General features: G+C 42.8%; 1 protein-coding gene and 1 long non-coding RNA gene across 2 annotated transcripts in view; both read right to left on the reverse strand.

Moving 5' to 3' along the window:
• The window catches only part of LOC133423619 (alpha-tectorin-like), a 255,976-nt gene that overhangs the window by 155,589 nt on the left and 88,098 nt on the right, over positions 1–12,289 (reverse strand). The window lies entirely within an intron of this gene.
• LOC133423620 (uncharacterized) lies at positions 5,124–7,285 on the reverse strand. Its single transcript, XR_009770824.1, has 4 exons — positions 7,216–7,285; positions 6,479–6,510; positions 6,149–6,224; positions 5,124–5,237 (listed from the first exon to the last, which is right to left on the reverse strand). It is a non-coding gene; the product is annotated as an uncharacterized LOC133423620 (long non-coding RNA).

Raw genomic sequence — 12,289 nt, forward strand, 5'->3', positions numbered from 1 at the left:
GTGGTACTGGTTGTGTTTAAGGTGATTCTGGCCATGTTTGGGGTTATTAATAATGGCCAGTGAACCAAACCAAGGCCTGGATGCACGTTGCGGTTCGGGCCACATTTACGGATGATTTATTCATATTCTGCCCCATAAAAATGCATAGGTTTTGTTGCCATAGTAACAAGCTCCATAGGATAGAATGGGACAATTTGGCTTCAATATCTCAACAGCCTAAACAGTATGTTGTAGTCCACATCGTCCCGAGTCTTTTAACGTTAGATCGATGTCTCTGCGATATCGTGTTGCCGAGCAATAAGCGTCCATTCCGTTAGCTTGAAGAATTAGAATAGTTGAATATCTCAAAATCCAGTCCAAAATATTTTTTTTTTAAATAGAAAGTTAAATATCTCAAAAACCGTAATAATTAGCATGATGACGTTGTACGATCCTTTAGTGCCAATCGGGCCAAGTGTTTGTAAATTTGAACAATGTCTCTACGATAAAGTTCGGTCGAGCAATAAGTGTCCGAATTTTCACCATTTTTTTTTGCTTTTTGGCATCTAGCGTTGCCACGGTAACACTTTTGACTGAGAAAAGTAATACCCATCGAGGCCACGATGGAGACGCATCCAACGATGGTTACCATGCATTTGTGCAACGTTGCGGTTCGGGCCGTATTAACGGACGAAAAAAGAGTGCGGAATAAGAAGAAGAAGAAAAGGGAAACCTTTTCTGTATACTAATATAATGCCTTCATTTTCATGTTTTTCCTCGTTTTTTCAGGCGTGTTTTATTTTTTGGGGATTTTTTCCACGTCAGAGTATGGTCATACTGTACACCCGCTGATGCGAAGTGGGACTTGTGCGACTTTAGCTTGTTAGCAAAATGCTGGGCCATTCTGGACGATTGCAATAGTGGCATGCCCATAATAAAAGGGAAAAGACGGATATGAGTTTTGATGCAGAAGGCTGAGTCTTACAGCACTCCTGGTTGGACTTCCATTCCTCCAGTTCGATCTTAGCCAGGCTGCAGGCTCTGGCGTAGGCCTCCAGGAACTGACACATGAGGCCGTCCTCATCAGGATATTTACACATGGTGTCACTGCAGGCAGTTATGTAGGGGCCTGGGGTGACGGCGGCGTGACAGGAGGTGAAGGGTTCCTTCATCAGGATGTTGCAGCTGCTCCAACAGAGAAGACCAGACAAAATGTGAGGTTTATCTTCCATCTGATGTCACATGACCCAACAGGTGATTAATAGGAAATGTAGATCAGATCTCCACATAGACCGAGTAACCCGTTGTCTGGAAGAATCTGCTCACCGTTCCTTAATCGCGTCACAGTCGACTGTCAGGTCACTGGTTTCTGTGGGCATATTCTGACAGCTAGGGGGCGACAAACACCAGGACATTTTTTTAAGTTTTTCTCAGACATCCATTCATATCAGACACGACACTCAAAGGACTTTCACCTTCCTTTATGCCGGACTTCACACAATCACCGCACTTTAAAATACAGAGGACCATCTATGGAACAATTTACCTACATCACTAAAATCAATATCTTTACTGGCTTTGTTCAAAAAACACTTGAAAAAAAATCAATCTGTAGTTAAGATCAGAAACCCTTCTGGAGTTATTAAATTGTACTTTTTTCATGCAATTAACCTACATCTTCATAATTTTTCCTATATTTTAATAACTCAGTAATATTTCTCTTTTTCATGCTCAATTGTCTTTTTCTGTTTTATATTATGCATTTCTATTTTGTGTTTTTGCTTTGAAGTCAGCTGCTACTACTACTACTACTACTACTAATGCTGCTGCTGTTACTGCTGTTATTGTTATGTTTGTTTTATAAAGGGGAGGCATTTTCATGAGCCTTTTTGGCTTCCACCTTTCCTGCACAAATGCTTTATTTGACCATTGTTTTTACTGTTTATACGGGTTCTGTTTTATGTGCATCTAAACTAAACTAAACTGAAATCAGGACCGCCTCAGTTCTGGTTGTTTTCAAACCACACACACTGTATTTCTGCGAATCATTGATCAGACAGCGTCAGATTGGCTCAGAGGGACATGGTACCTGCTGGCATCGGTCTGGTTGGTTGAAGATGTTTTGTCGTCGTCTCCACACAAACCACCTGATAATAATCTTCAAATGAAACTGTTCAGGAAAGAACGTGTCAGAAGAGCAGGAACATTCAGACTCACTAAAGTAAACCATATGCCCTGAATGACACGTTTAACTTGATACCTTTAGTTTGCAGCTGCGCAGTGTTTCCATCAAAGAACAGAGTAAAGTGGAAGTAGATGCTCAGTTCCAGTTTGGCAGTGACTCCAGCTTGGGTCTTGGAGAGTTTAAAACCACCATGGTCCTTGAATTCGTTGGTGAGCTCCACCGCTGAACCGTCCACCTGCATCACAGTGGAGGTGAAAGGTGAAGGACACAAATGAGTTCACTAATGTGGTTCTAATGTGACCGTGTGGAACGATGAGAGCAGAGAACTTGAGGAGGATTTCTGATAAGACCCCGGTCTGGATCCAGGACTGTGCTCGAAGACAGCTCACCTTGACTGTCCCACCTTGTTCCAGGAGAACCTCAACACCATTGTTTTTCAGTGTTACACTGTCCAGAAAGCTCACATCGGTGCGACGTCGGTCCTTGTAGCTGGCCAGTACTTCAAATTCTGGGACCATGTCATCTGACATCAGAGTGTACGTGCAGCGATCCTCCACAGAGGTGCCGACGCCTTTGACGTTGATCACAGTGGGTCCGGTCAAAGTGCAGATCCTGTACGGCATGCACCTGATGGAGAAGGAGCACAAACATCAGGAGCTGCTGTTGAGGAACGTGTCCACCAGGAGGTTCTATCTCCCTGAAAACAGGGACCATCAGCAGCTCTATATAAGCAGAACGTACTTTATTTGTTCCTAATTCATACAAGTGTTTATTGAAGGTACTTGTGGGAATCATTTATCTTCTCTGTCTACTGATCTCGATCTCTTCAGAGGTTGAACTCACTGATGAGATCAACCGACAGCTCCATCTGCTGCTGCTTCACCACAACAGTGTCTTCTAAAGAGACTACGATGCTCACTGAATCTCTGCTCAATCAGATTTGATTTTAGTCAAGAGTCAGAATACTTACGAGCCAAGACCATCACAATATTGATTTGCGGCACAATCACTTGTAACTAAACTAATGACGCTTTCAGAACTGCAAGAGTAAGTTGCACAGGTTCCCTCATCGTACTTGTCCTCTTCTCCAGCGCGGATAAAATAACCTGAGGAGAAAAGGGATGTTTGCATTAATTTAAAAAAGCTCTCCGGATGAAAACACAAACTAACCAAAAATATTAAATATTTGACTCACGGAATCCTTAAATGTTATTTTGAGCCAGCATTTACCAACCTGCATCGGTTCTACATCCACTGATGTCCCTGAAGTCGTTTTGTATGTATTGTCCATAAACGCTGCTAGTATCATAATAATCTTCGTCGACAAAAGAAACAAGGTTCTAAACGGGAACAAACACAATCAATTAATCACAACCATGAAGCTGAATCAACAGATTGGAGACAAATGAAGATGAGAAGAGACAAAAAGTTTTAATTACATTCAGAAAGTAATTTGTTATGATCTCCTGTTAACTGCAGTGTATAGAAGACCAAATAAATCTAAAGAGTCTAATCTAAAGAGTCAACTTTAGATTAGACTTAAATATTCACATGTTCTTCATTGCATCATTTCAAAAGACTGAAACTGTTTATTCACACAACTCACCCCGCCAAAAATGTCGTCGATGGAATCGGACTCAAGTCCCACAACTGCTCGGGTCTCGTATTGCACAAGAAACACAGTTACCTGAAACAAGTGAAGAGAGAGTTTGATCTGAAGTGTTTCAGGAAGCAGGTCACAGTTTCTTCTTTTTAGCTTTTTTCAAATATTAAACAGTGGAATCTAAAAATATTTAATAAGTGTGAAAAAAGTTATAACCAAACAACAATACTTACCAGAGAGCCTCCATCGGTAGAATAACTAATTTGCACAGAGCACGTCATTTGTTCTTCCATAGTGGATATCTGTTCCTTTACTTTTTCCTCAAGCCCAGCATCATGTTGTGTAATTTTAAAAGTAACATCTTGAGCTAAAGGACCGCTAAGTTGGTCGGTACACTCGGAGTCGAAACAGAAAAGAGCAGAAAAGGAACCCTGCTTCACCTGTTGAAAATCAAAGACAAATCAAATCAAGAAGTTTTGTCTTAAAGTTTCCTGCAGAGACTAATTCCATCCATGTCTGCTACACACAAAACAGAATAGTCCTTCAAGTGAGAGATTTACTTTCAAACATGTTGATAATTGAAGGCCATGCCTCCGACTGATGTGAGGGGAGTTGCTTGTAGTTTTGAGAAGTTGAATATATGTGTGGTGATCGCAGGACCTTCATGGGTGGAAATATGTGCACGCGGCAGTTTGAGCATCTTTAATCTCTAATGAGACGTGGTTTCAACTCTGAATCCACGATGTTACGAAAGAATTGATGTACAGTAAACAATTTTTATTGTTCTGATGTAACTTGAACTAATTTCCTTAGATACAGTTAGGATCATCCATTTAAGTGCAATATCCCCCCACCCATTCATGTACATTTTTATCCTCCCATTCACTTTTTTTATAGTGAATATATATATATATATATATATATATATATATATATATATATATATATATATATATATATATATATATATATGCACTTTGAAGGAGCTGCTGCCTAATTTCACTGTACCTGTACAATGATAATAAAGGCTTTCTATTTCTATTTTATTTTGGGTTATTTTTTTTTCTAGTCACTGTAATTGTGATTATATTTTGTTTTGTGTTACTACAATAAAATTGTCAGTTGTTTACTATAACCATATTCTTTCTTGCTCCTGAGAAGCCAGGTCTTAGTAGTCTATACTCTTTTGCAGTTTTCTAAGTACAAGTGCTACAACTACTTTTATTGTTCTGATGTAACTTGAACTAGCTTCCTTAGCAACAGTTACGATCTTTACATTCCCACTGTTATCTGCTTGTTAAATCTGGACGCCAGCAGGTGGAGGATTAAAAAGTGCCAAGATCATCTTCATCCTACTCACGGTGACAGAGGTGTATTTCAGGCCATAGTAGCTGATGGGACAGGAGCTGATGTCCAACGTATGTGGCAGAGAAAAACTCTTAGGAGCCCCTGAACCCCCCGCGTCGGCACCTGCAGAGACGAGACACAAACAGGAAGTGGTCTGAGTCTGAGGACGACAAGTAAAGCTGCAGAAACCAAGCTGAGATGATCTGAGGACAGGCAGATGGATGAGATGGAAACAAGTTAAACATGAGAAAAGTTCAAACTATAGCTAACAGAGTAAACCTTCACATTTATTCTGTTGATGTTACATGAAGTGGAACTGCAGGAAGGAAAGAAGACATTTATGAACCAACACCAAACACAAAGGTCCAAGAAAAAACCCCAATATCTGACTTTAGAAATGGAAAACCTTTTGAAGGAAACGGAAATACAATTTTCTGAATTTCTTGGGTCTTTTACAATACAAATGTTTTTAAAGCGTTTGAAAATTCCTGCGAAAAACATTTGAAAATTAAAATGTATTGCCATAACTTTGCAAACGTTGAACAAACCCTGAATATTTATTTAATACAAAAACGAATACAAAAAGATTTTCCTATTTTTATTAACATAAATTGAAAGAAAGACTCTTGCATCACAAGACAGTTAGATATCTGAGTAAAAATTTAAGATCTCCACAGTGAAAGACTTTAATCCTCCAATATCATGAAATGAACAGTCATTTTATTTCTTCTCCAAATGCTGCACATCGAGGTTGGTCTTGTATCTGCATCGCCCCCTAGTGGCTCCAGAGGTTTGATGCATCTACATCAGAAACATCTGGCTGCAACAGTCACATCCGGCTCTTTTAAGAACGCTGAACCAATGATAAATAATATATGAAGTAGCTACATTTACTGTGGGATGCTGACAAACTTTGGCAGAAGTTAACTTTCTCAATGTAAGAATAGTTGCTTTAACAGAGGACTTGTAGGACTTTTACTGAAGGGAAGTGTTGGATATTTCTGTCTCCAGCAGTAGGCGAGTGTCTGACTTACCTGTCAGGGCCACGAGCAAGCTCAGGTAGAACAGTGGAAGGAGCATGTTGGAGGGGGCGGATCAGCCGACAGAGAGCTGTTGGAAGAAAAAAAACTGTCAGCTGGAGAGTGAAGCTCAGTGATGGTCAGATACTGAATTGTTCAGCAGCCAGAAGCAACACGATCAATTGCAGCTGCGCAGTTCTGATCACACTCCGATCACATCAAACTCAAACATCTTAAACTGCTTTTGGCAAATCATTTGTAGACAGACGACAGAGCAGAGCAGTGAAGACCTGACTTTCTAAACTCAGAAACTGTAAAACACATTAATGTTGCCGTGAAACAAACCTGTGTTGCCGATGAAGGGGAACCTCTTGATTCTGCAGGAAATAAGAACAACATCAGTTAATTGCAGCTCTTCATAAAAAACACGTTCGCCACGATTACATGATGTTTTTTAATCCGGAATTAATTATTCAGAATTAAATAATTCCGAATTCCGAAAAACAAACTTAGCTCTTTGAAAAGCTCACAATTTTGATGTTTCCTGTTTCCATCTGTTCTTTTAATGATTTCTATTTATTAAATAAATGGTCTCTGCTCTTGACCAGTGTTTACTGCGTGCTGCGATCTTGAAACCCTGTTAGGAAAACCAGCCCAGCGTGGAATATACGCGTCATGGAGACAGACGGGAGAAGGAACGAGTAGAAAGAAAGACCAGAATAATTTAAAGAGGAATGAGTTCATACATGATCGAGGAATTATTCTATTGGGATTTAGAATCGGAAAAAACCAGCCACTTACTTCGGAATTAAGTTTAATTCGGAATGGTCATTTTCATTCGGAATTAGGTGTTTACATGGTAATTTTTACTCATTTTAAGTCGGATTTAATTTTAATTCTGAATTAAAGAGGAATTAAACTTCCCATGTAAACACATTCATTGGACAAAAATGAGACCTGTAGGACATATTTAAACTTTCTCAACTCTGATCCTGGTTAGAAAATGATTTATTTGTCCAGTGAGCGGATGTTAAAGAAGTCTAACCCAAAAACTTGTTTAAGTTAACTTTCAGCTGCCTCACCTTGTGCAGCTCTGATGAAGATGATCTTGCAGCTGTTGGAGAGATGTTCCCGGTGGTATCTTGATCGAGATGCCGCTCTACCTCTCCGTCTCTGCCTGTCTGTTTTTATTTCGATCTGCGCTCCTTTCCACGCCCTAAAGAAGTGACGCGGAGGTTGAGTGCCCTGTGGAGTCGCCTGGTGGGAACCGCCCTCTGCTAAATAATTACCCTCTGGCAACTGGTTAGAATACCTGGGGGCAAAAGATGTTAAAACTGGTGGGAACATCTGAATAAAAGTGCAGTTTCTGAATTTAACATGTTTTTTAGGGTGAAAAAAGCTTGATTCTCGATTTAAATATTTTCAGACACACGTCAGCTAGAAAAGCTTTTTTAATATGTGTATATACTGTTTTAAGTTATATTCTTGATACGGCTGCATTCCTCCACGTGGGAGCAGCTGCCGCAGGCCAGGTATGTACTGGGGATGGGTGTAATGACAGCTTTTTATCTTCTTTACATGCCATTCTATAGATTTGCATATTGACACTGGAACATTGTGTAAGTTATTTGGGTCATAGTTAATTATGGTTTACCGAGCAAAACAGAAATGACAGTTGAAATGAATGTCATAACTTGCTTTTTTAAATTGCCCAAACTATCATGTTGATTAGGAACCAAACAGTACTTCAGAGTACCGAGACCTTTTGGAGTCCTTGGATGGTGGCTTGAGACTGGCCCTTTTGGGGACTCCCTTGTTGTGCTGGGGGACTTATGTGCAAACGTGGACAATGACAGTGAGGCCTGTAAGGGTTTGACTGGGAGGAACCAACTCTGATATGAACCCCAGTGTTATTGTTCAGAATATAATATAAGGTTGAAAAAAGCTACTTTAATGTTCATGTGCAGAGTTTTGAGGTCAGCTGCTGAAAAACCAGTTTCTGGTTCCTGAAAGACTGTCATCCGTTGAGAATTTCTGAAATGTTGTGCAAGTTATTTAGGACACACTTGAGAGCCGGTCATTATTCAAAACCGCCACATTATTTAAGGACACACCGACTGGACCGTGTCGAAGCAGGACCTTCCATGTTTGATCAGCTGCTACAAAGGCTTTTTTAATATATCTATATGCGGTTTTAAGTTATATCCTTGTTGCCCCCCTCCTTGAACCGCCACCTTACCGTGGTGGAGGGGTTTGAGCACCCGAATGATCCTAGGAGCTATGTTGTCCGGGGCTTAATGCCCCTGGTAGGGTCTCCCAAGGCAAACAGGTCCTAGGTGACGGGTCAGACAAAGAGCGGTTCAAAGCCCCTTATGAAGAAGAAAACAGCAAGGAAGGGTACGTCGCCCAGACTGGCATTACCAGGGCCCCACCCTGGAGCCAGGCCTGGGGTCGGGGCTCGCAGGCGAGCATCTGGTGGCCGGGTCTTGGCCCACGGGACCCGGCCGGGCGCAGCCCGAACGAGCGACGTGGGCCCCGCCCTCCCGTAGGCCCACCACCCGCGGGAGGGTTCATAAGGGGAAGGTGCCGTGTGATTTGGGTGGCAGCCGTGGGCGGGGGCCCCGGCGACCCAATCCCCGGACGACGACTCTGGCTTTAGGGACATGGAATGTCACCTCGCTGGGGGGGGAAGGAGCCTGAGCTTGTGCGGGAGGCTGAGAGGTATCGACAAGAGATAGTCGGGCTCACCTCCACGCACAGCCTGGGCTCTGGAACCCAACTCCTTGAGAGAGGTTGGACTCTCTTCCACTCTGGAGTTGCCCATGGTGAGAGGCGGCAAGCTGGTGTGGGCTTGCTCATAGCTCCCCAGCTCAGCCGCCATGTGTTGGAGTTCTCCCCACTTAACGCCACTAAGCCTTCGGGCCAGGGATAGGTCTCTCACTGTCGTTTCGGCCTACGGGCCGAACGGCAGTGCAGAGTACCCGGCCTTCCTGGAGGCTCTGGGAGGGGTGCTGGAAAGTGCCCCAACTGGGGACTCCAACACAGGCCAGAACGCAGCTCCCGAGGCTCCGGCCTGCAAACATGCACAAAAGAGAAAAAAGGGGGGCCGGCACAAGAAACTACAGGAACGATGGACAAAAATGATAGCTATGAGATATTTATAATAAATAAAAATGGAAATGGAGAAGAGAGGAAGGGTAGAGGAGAGGAGAAGAAGGGTGAGAGGCACCGCCCAGTGGATCATGTCCCCCCTGCAGCATAGGCCTATAGCAGCATATCTACCACCAAGCTATATTTGAAACTAACTATTATAGTCTTGTTCTATAGCTGCAACTATGACTACTGACTCTGACACACTAGAGTTTACACTACCTAGAGATTTACCAACACCAGCTAGAGGTTTACTAAACACTAACTATAGGCTTTACTAAACAGAAAGGTTTTAAGTTTAGTTTTAAAGGTGGAGGTGGTGTCAGCCTCCTTAACCCAGATTGGAAGTTGGTTCCATAGTAATGGTGCCTGATAGCAGAATGCCCGCCCTCCAAATCTACATTTAGATACTCTAGGAACTTAGAGTAAACCTGCTATGTGAACATAGCACCAGGAAACCCAGAGTCCACAATGGTCAGAGTACCCAGGATCTGGATGCCAGCAGAGTCCGCCCTGGTCAGAAACAGGGCTCCCACTACTCAGAAAAATGGCGGGGGTTATATTCAGGAAATGGAGCCTCTTCCTGGGTGTTACTGCAGCAAGACAGACCGAGGCCATAAGTTGGCTGTCTGTAGTCTGGACTTGAAGCCTTCCTTCTAGGCATTAGTGGTGAAGCAGAGCTTGGTGGTCCATGGTGGCTGGAGGTCCAGAGCCAGGGGGCCAGGCTGGCTAGCTATTTTGTACCGTATGTACCTTTATTTTGTAGGATCAGGTTATGGACCCGAAAAGAGGCTTGAGGGAGTGGAGATGTCAAACAGTGAAGGGGTCCTTGTTTGGTAAATGACTCAAACTGTGATCTACAGGACACACCGCCTGGACAGTGTCCATGCAGGACCTTCCATGTTTGATCAGCGGCTAGAAAGACTTTTTTAATTTGTCTATATACCGTTTTAAGTTATATCATTATTAGTGCTGCATTTGTAACGGGTCCCAAGCTGGACCGGGTACCACGTCACAGTATTGATTTGGTTGGATCAGTGTCTCGCCGTAAACGGTCTCTGAGAAAACAGAGATAAAGATCACAAGCATTAAAACAATGAACCATTCGTGTTGCGTTCAAAATCTCCTCTGAGGAGGGAACGGAAATACCCGGACCTATAGAGGAAGCACCGCGCAGCACCACAGAAAGGTTCCGTTTCCCATCCTAATGATCTATAGTGGATAACTATTGGTGTTACTTGGTTGAATAACCATTTGAATAAAAAAATAATAAATGTACAGACTAACATTTGAATAAAAAAATAATCAATGTACAGACTAATACTTTGAGTCTTAAGTGCGTTACATTTTCAAGAAAAAAAGAATAAAACTACTCCACTAATTGTGAGGGTCTCATACATTCCTCCACGTGGGAGCAGCTGCCGCTGGCCAGGAATGTACTGGGGATGGGTGTAATGACAGCTTAATATCTTCTTTCTTGCTTCTATAGATTTGCATATTGACACTGGAACATTGTGTAAGTTATTTGGGTCATAGTTAATTATGGTTTACCGAGCAAAACAGAAATGACAGTTGAAATGAATGTCATAACTTGCTTTTTTAAATTGCCCAAACTATCATGGTGATTAGGAACCAAACGCTACCTCAGAGTACCAACACTTTTTGGAGTCTTCGGATGGTGGCATGAGACTGGCCCTTTTGGGGACTCCCTTGATGTGCTGGGGGACTTCTGTGCAAACATGGACAATGACAGTGAGGCCTGTAAGGGTTTGACTGGGAGGAACCAACTCTGATATGAACCCCAGTGTTTTTGTTCAGAATATAAGGTTGAAAACAGCTGCTTTAATGTTCATGTGCAGAGTTTTGAGGTCAGCTGCTGAAAAACCAGTTTCTGGTTCCTGGAAGACTGTCATCCGTTGAGAATTTCTGAAATGTTGTGCAAGTTATTTAGGACACACTTGAGAGCCGATAATTATTCAAAACCACCACATTATTTAAGGACACACCAACTGGACAGGTGTCGAAGCAGGACCTTCCATGTTTGATCAGCTGCTAGAAAGGCTTTTTTAATATGTCTATATACTATTTTAAGTTATATCCTTTGTGCTGCTGCATTCATGCACGTAGGAAGAGGTGCCTGAGGCCAGGTATGTATCTTGACTGAACTGGGAGACTTATGTGCAAACGTGGAAAATTACAGTGAGACCTGCAAGGGTGTGACTGGGACGAACCAACTCTGTTATGAACCCCAGTGATGTTCTGTTTTTGGACATCCGTCCTCATCACTGATTGTCCAAAACAATCATGTCCAGGCTCAATCGTACATACATGTGGAGATAGCACCAGGAAACCCAGAGTCCACAATGGTCAGAGTACCCGGGATCCGCATGTCAGCAGAGTCCACCCTGGTCAGGATACCGGGCTCCCACTACTCAGAAAAATGGTGCGGGTTTTATCCAGGAAATGGAGCCTCTTCCTGGGTGTTAAAAATGTTACTGCAGCAAGACAGACCAGGGCCATAAGTTGGCCTGTTGTGGCCTGGGCATGAGGCCTTCCTTCTAGGCATTAGTGGTGAAACAGATCTTGGTGGTACATGGTGGTTGGAGGTCCAGAGCCAGGGGGCCCAGGCTGGCTAGCTATTTGGTACCATATGTACCTTTATTGTGTAGGATCAGGTTACGGACAGGAAAAGAGGGTTGAGGGAGTGCAGATGTCAAACAGTGAGGGAGTCCTTGTTTGGTAAACGACCTCAACCTGTGATCTACAGGACACACCGACTGGACCGTGTGCATGCAGGACCGTCCATGTTTGATCAGCTGCTAGAAATACTTTTTTAATATGTCTATATACTGTTTTAAGTTATATTCTTGTAACGGCTGCATTCCTCCAAGTGTGCTAAGGTGCCGCAGGCCAGGAATGTACTGGGGATGGGTGTAATGACAGATTTTTATCTTCTTTACATGCCATTGTATAGATTTGCATTTTGTCAGGGAAACATTGTGTAAG

This window comes from Cololabis saira, chromosome 22, assembly GCF_033807715.1.
Source record: "Cololabis saira isolate AMF1-May2022 chromosome 22, fColSai1.1, whole genome shotgun sequence".
Classification (NCBI taxonomy): domain Eukaryota; kingdom Metazoa; phylum Chordata; class Actinopteri; order Beloniformes; family Belonidae; genus Cololabis; species Cololabis saira.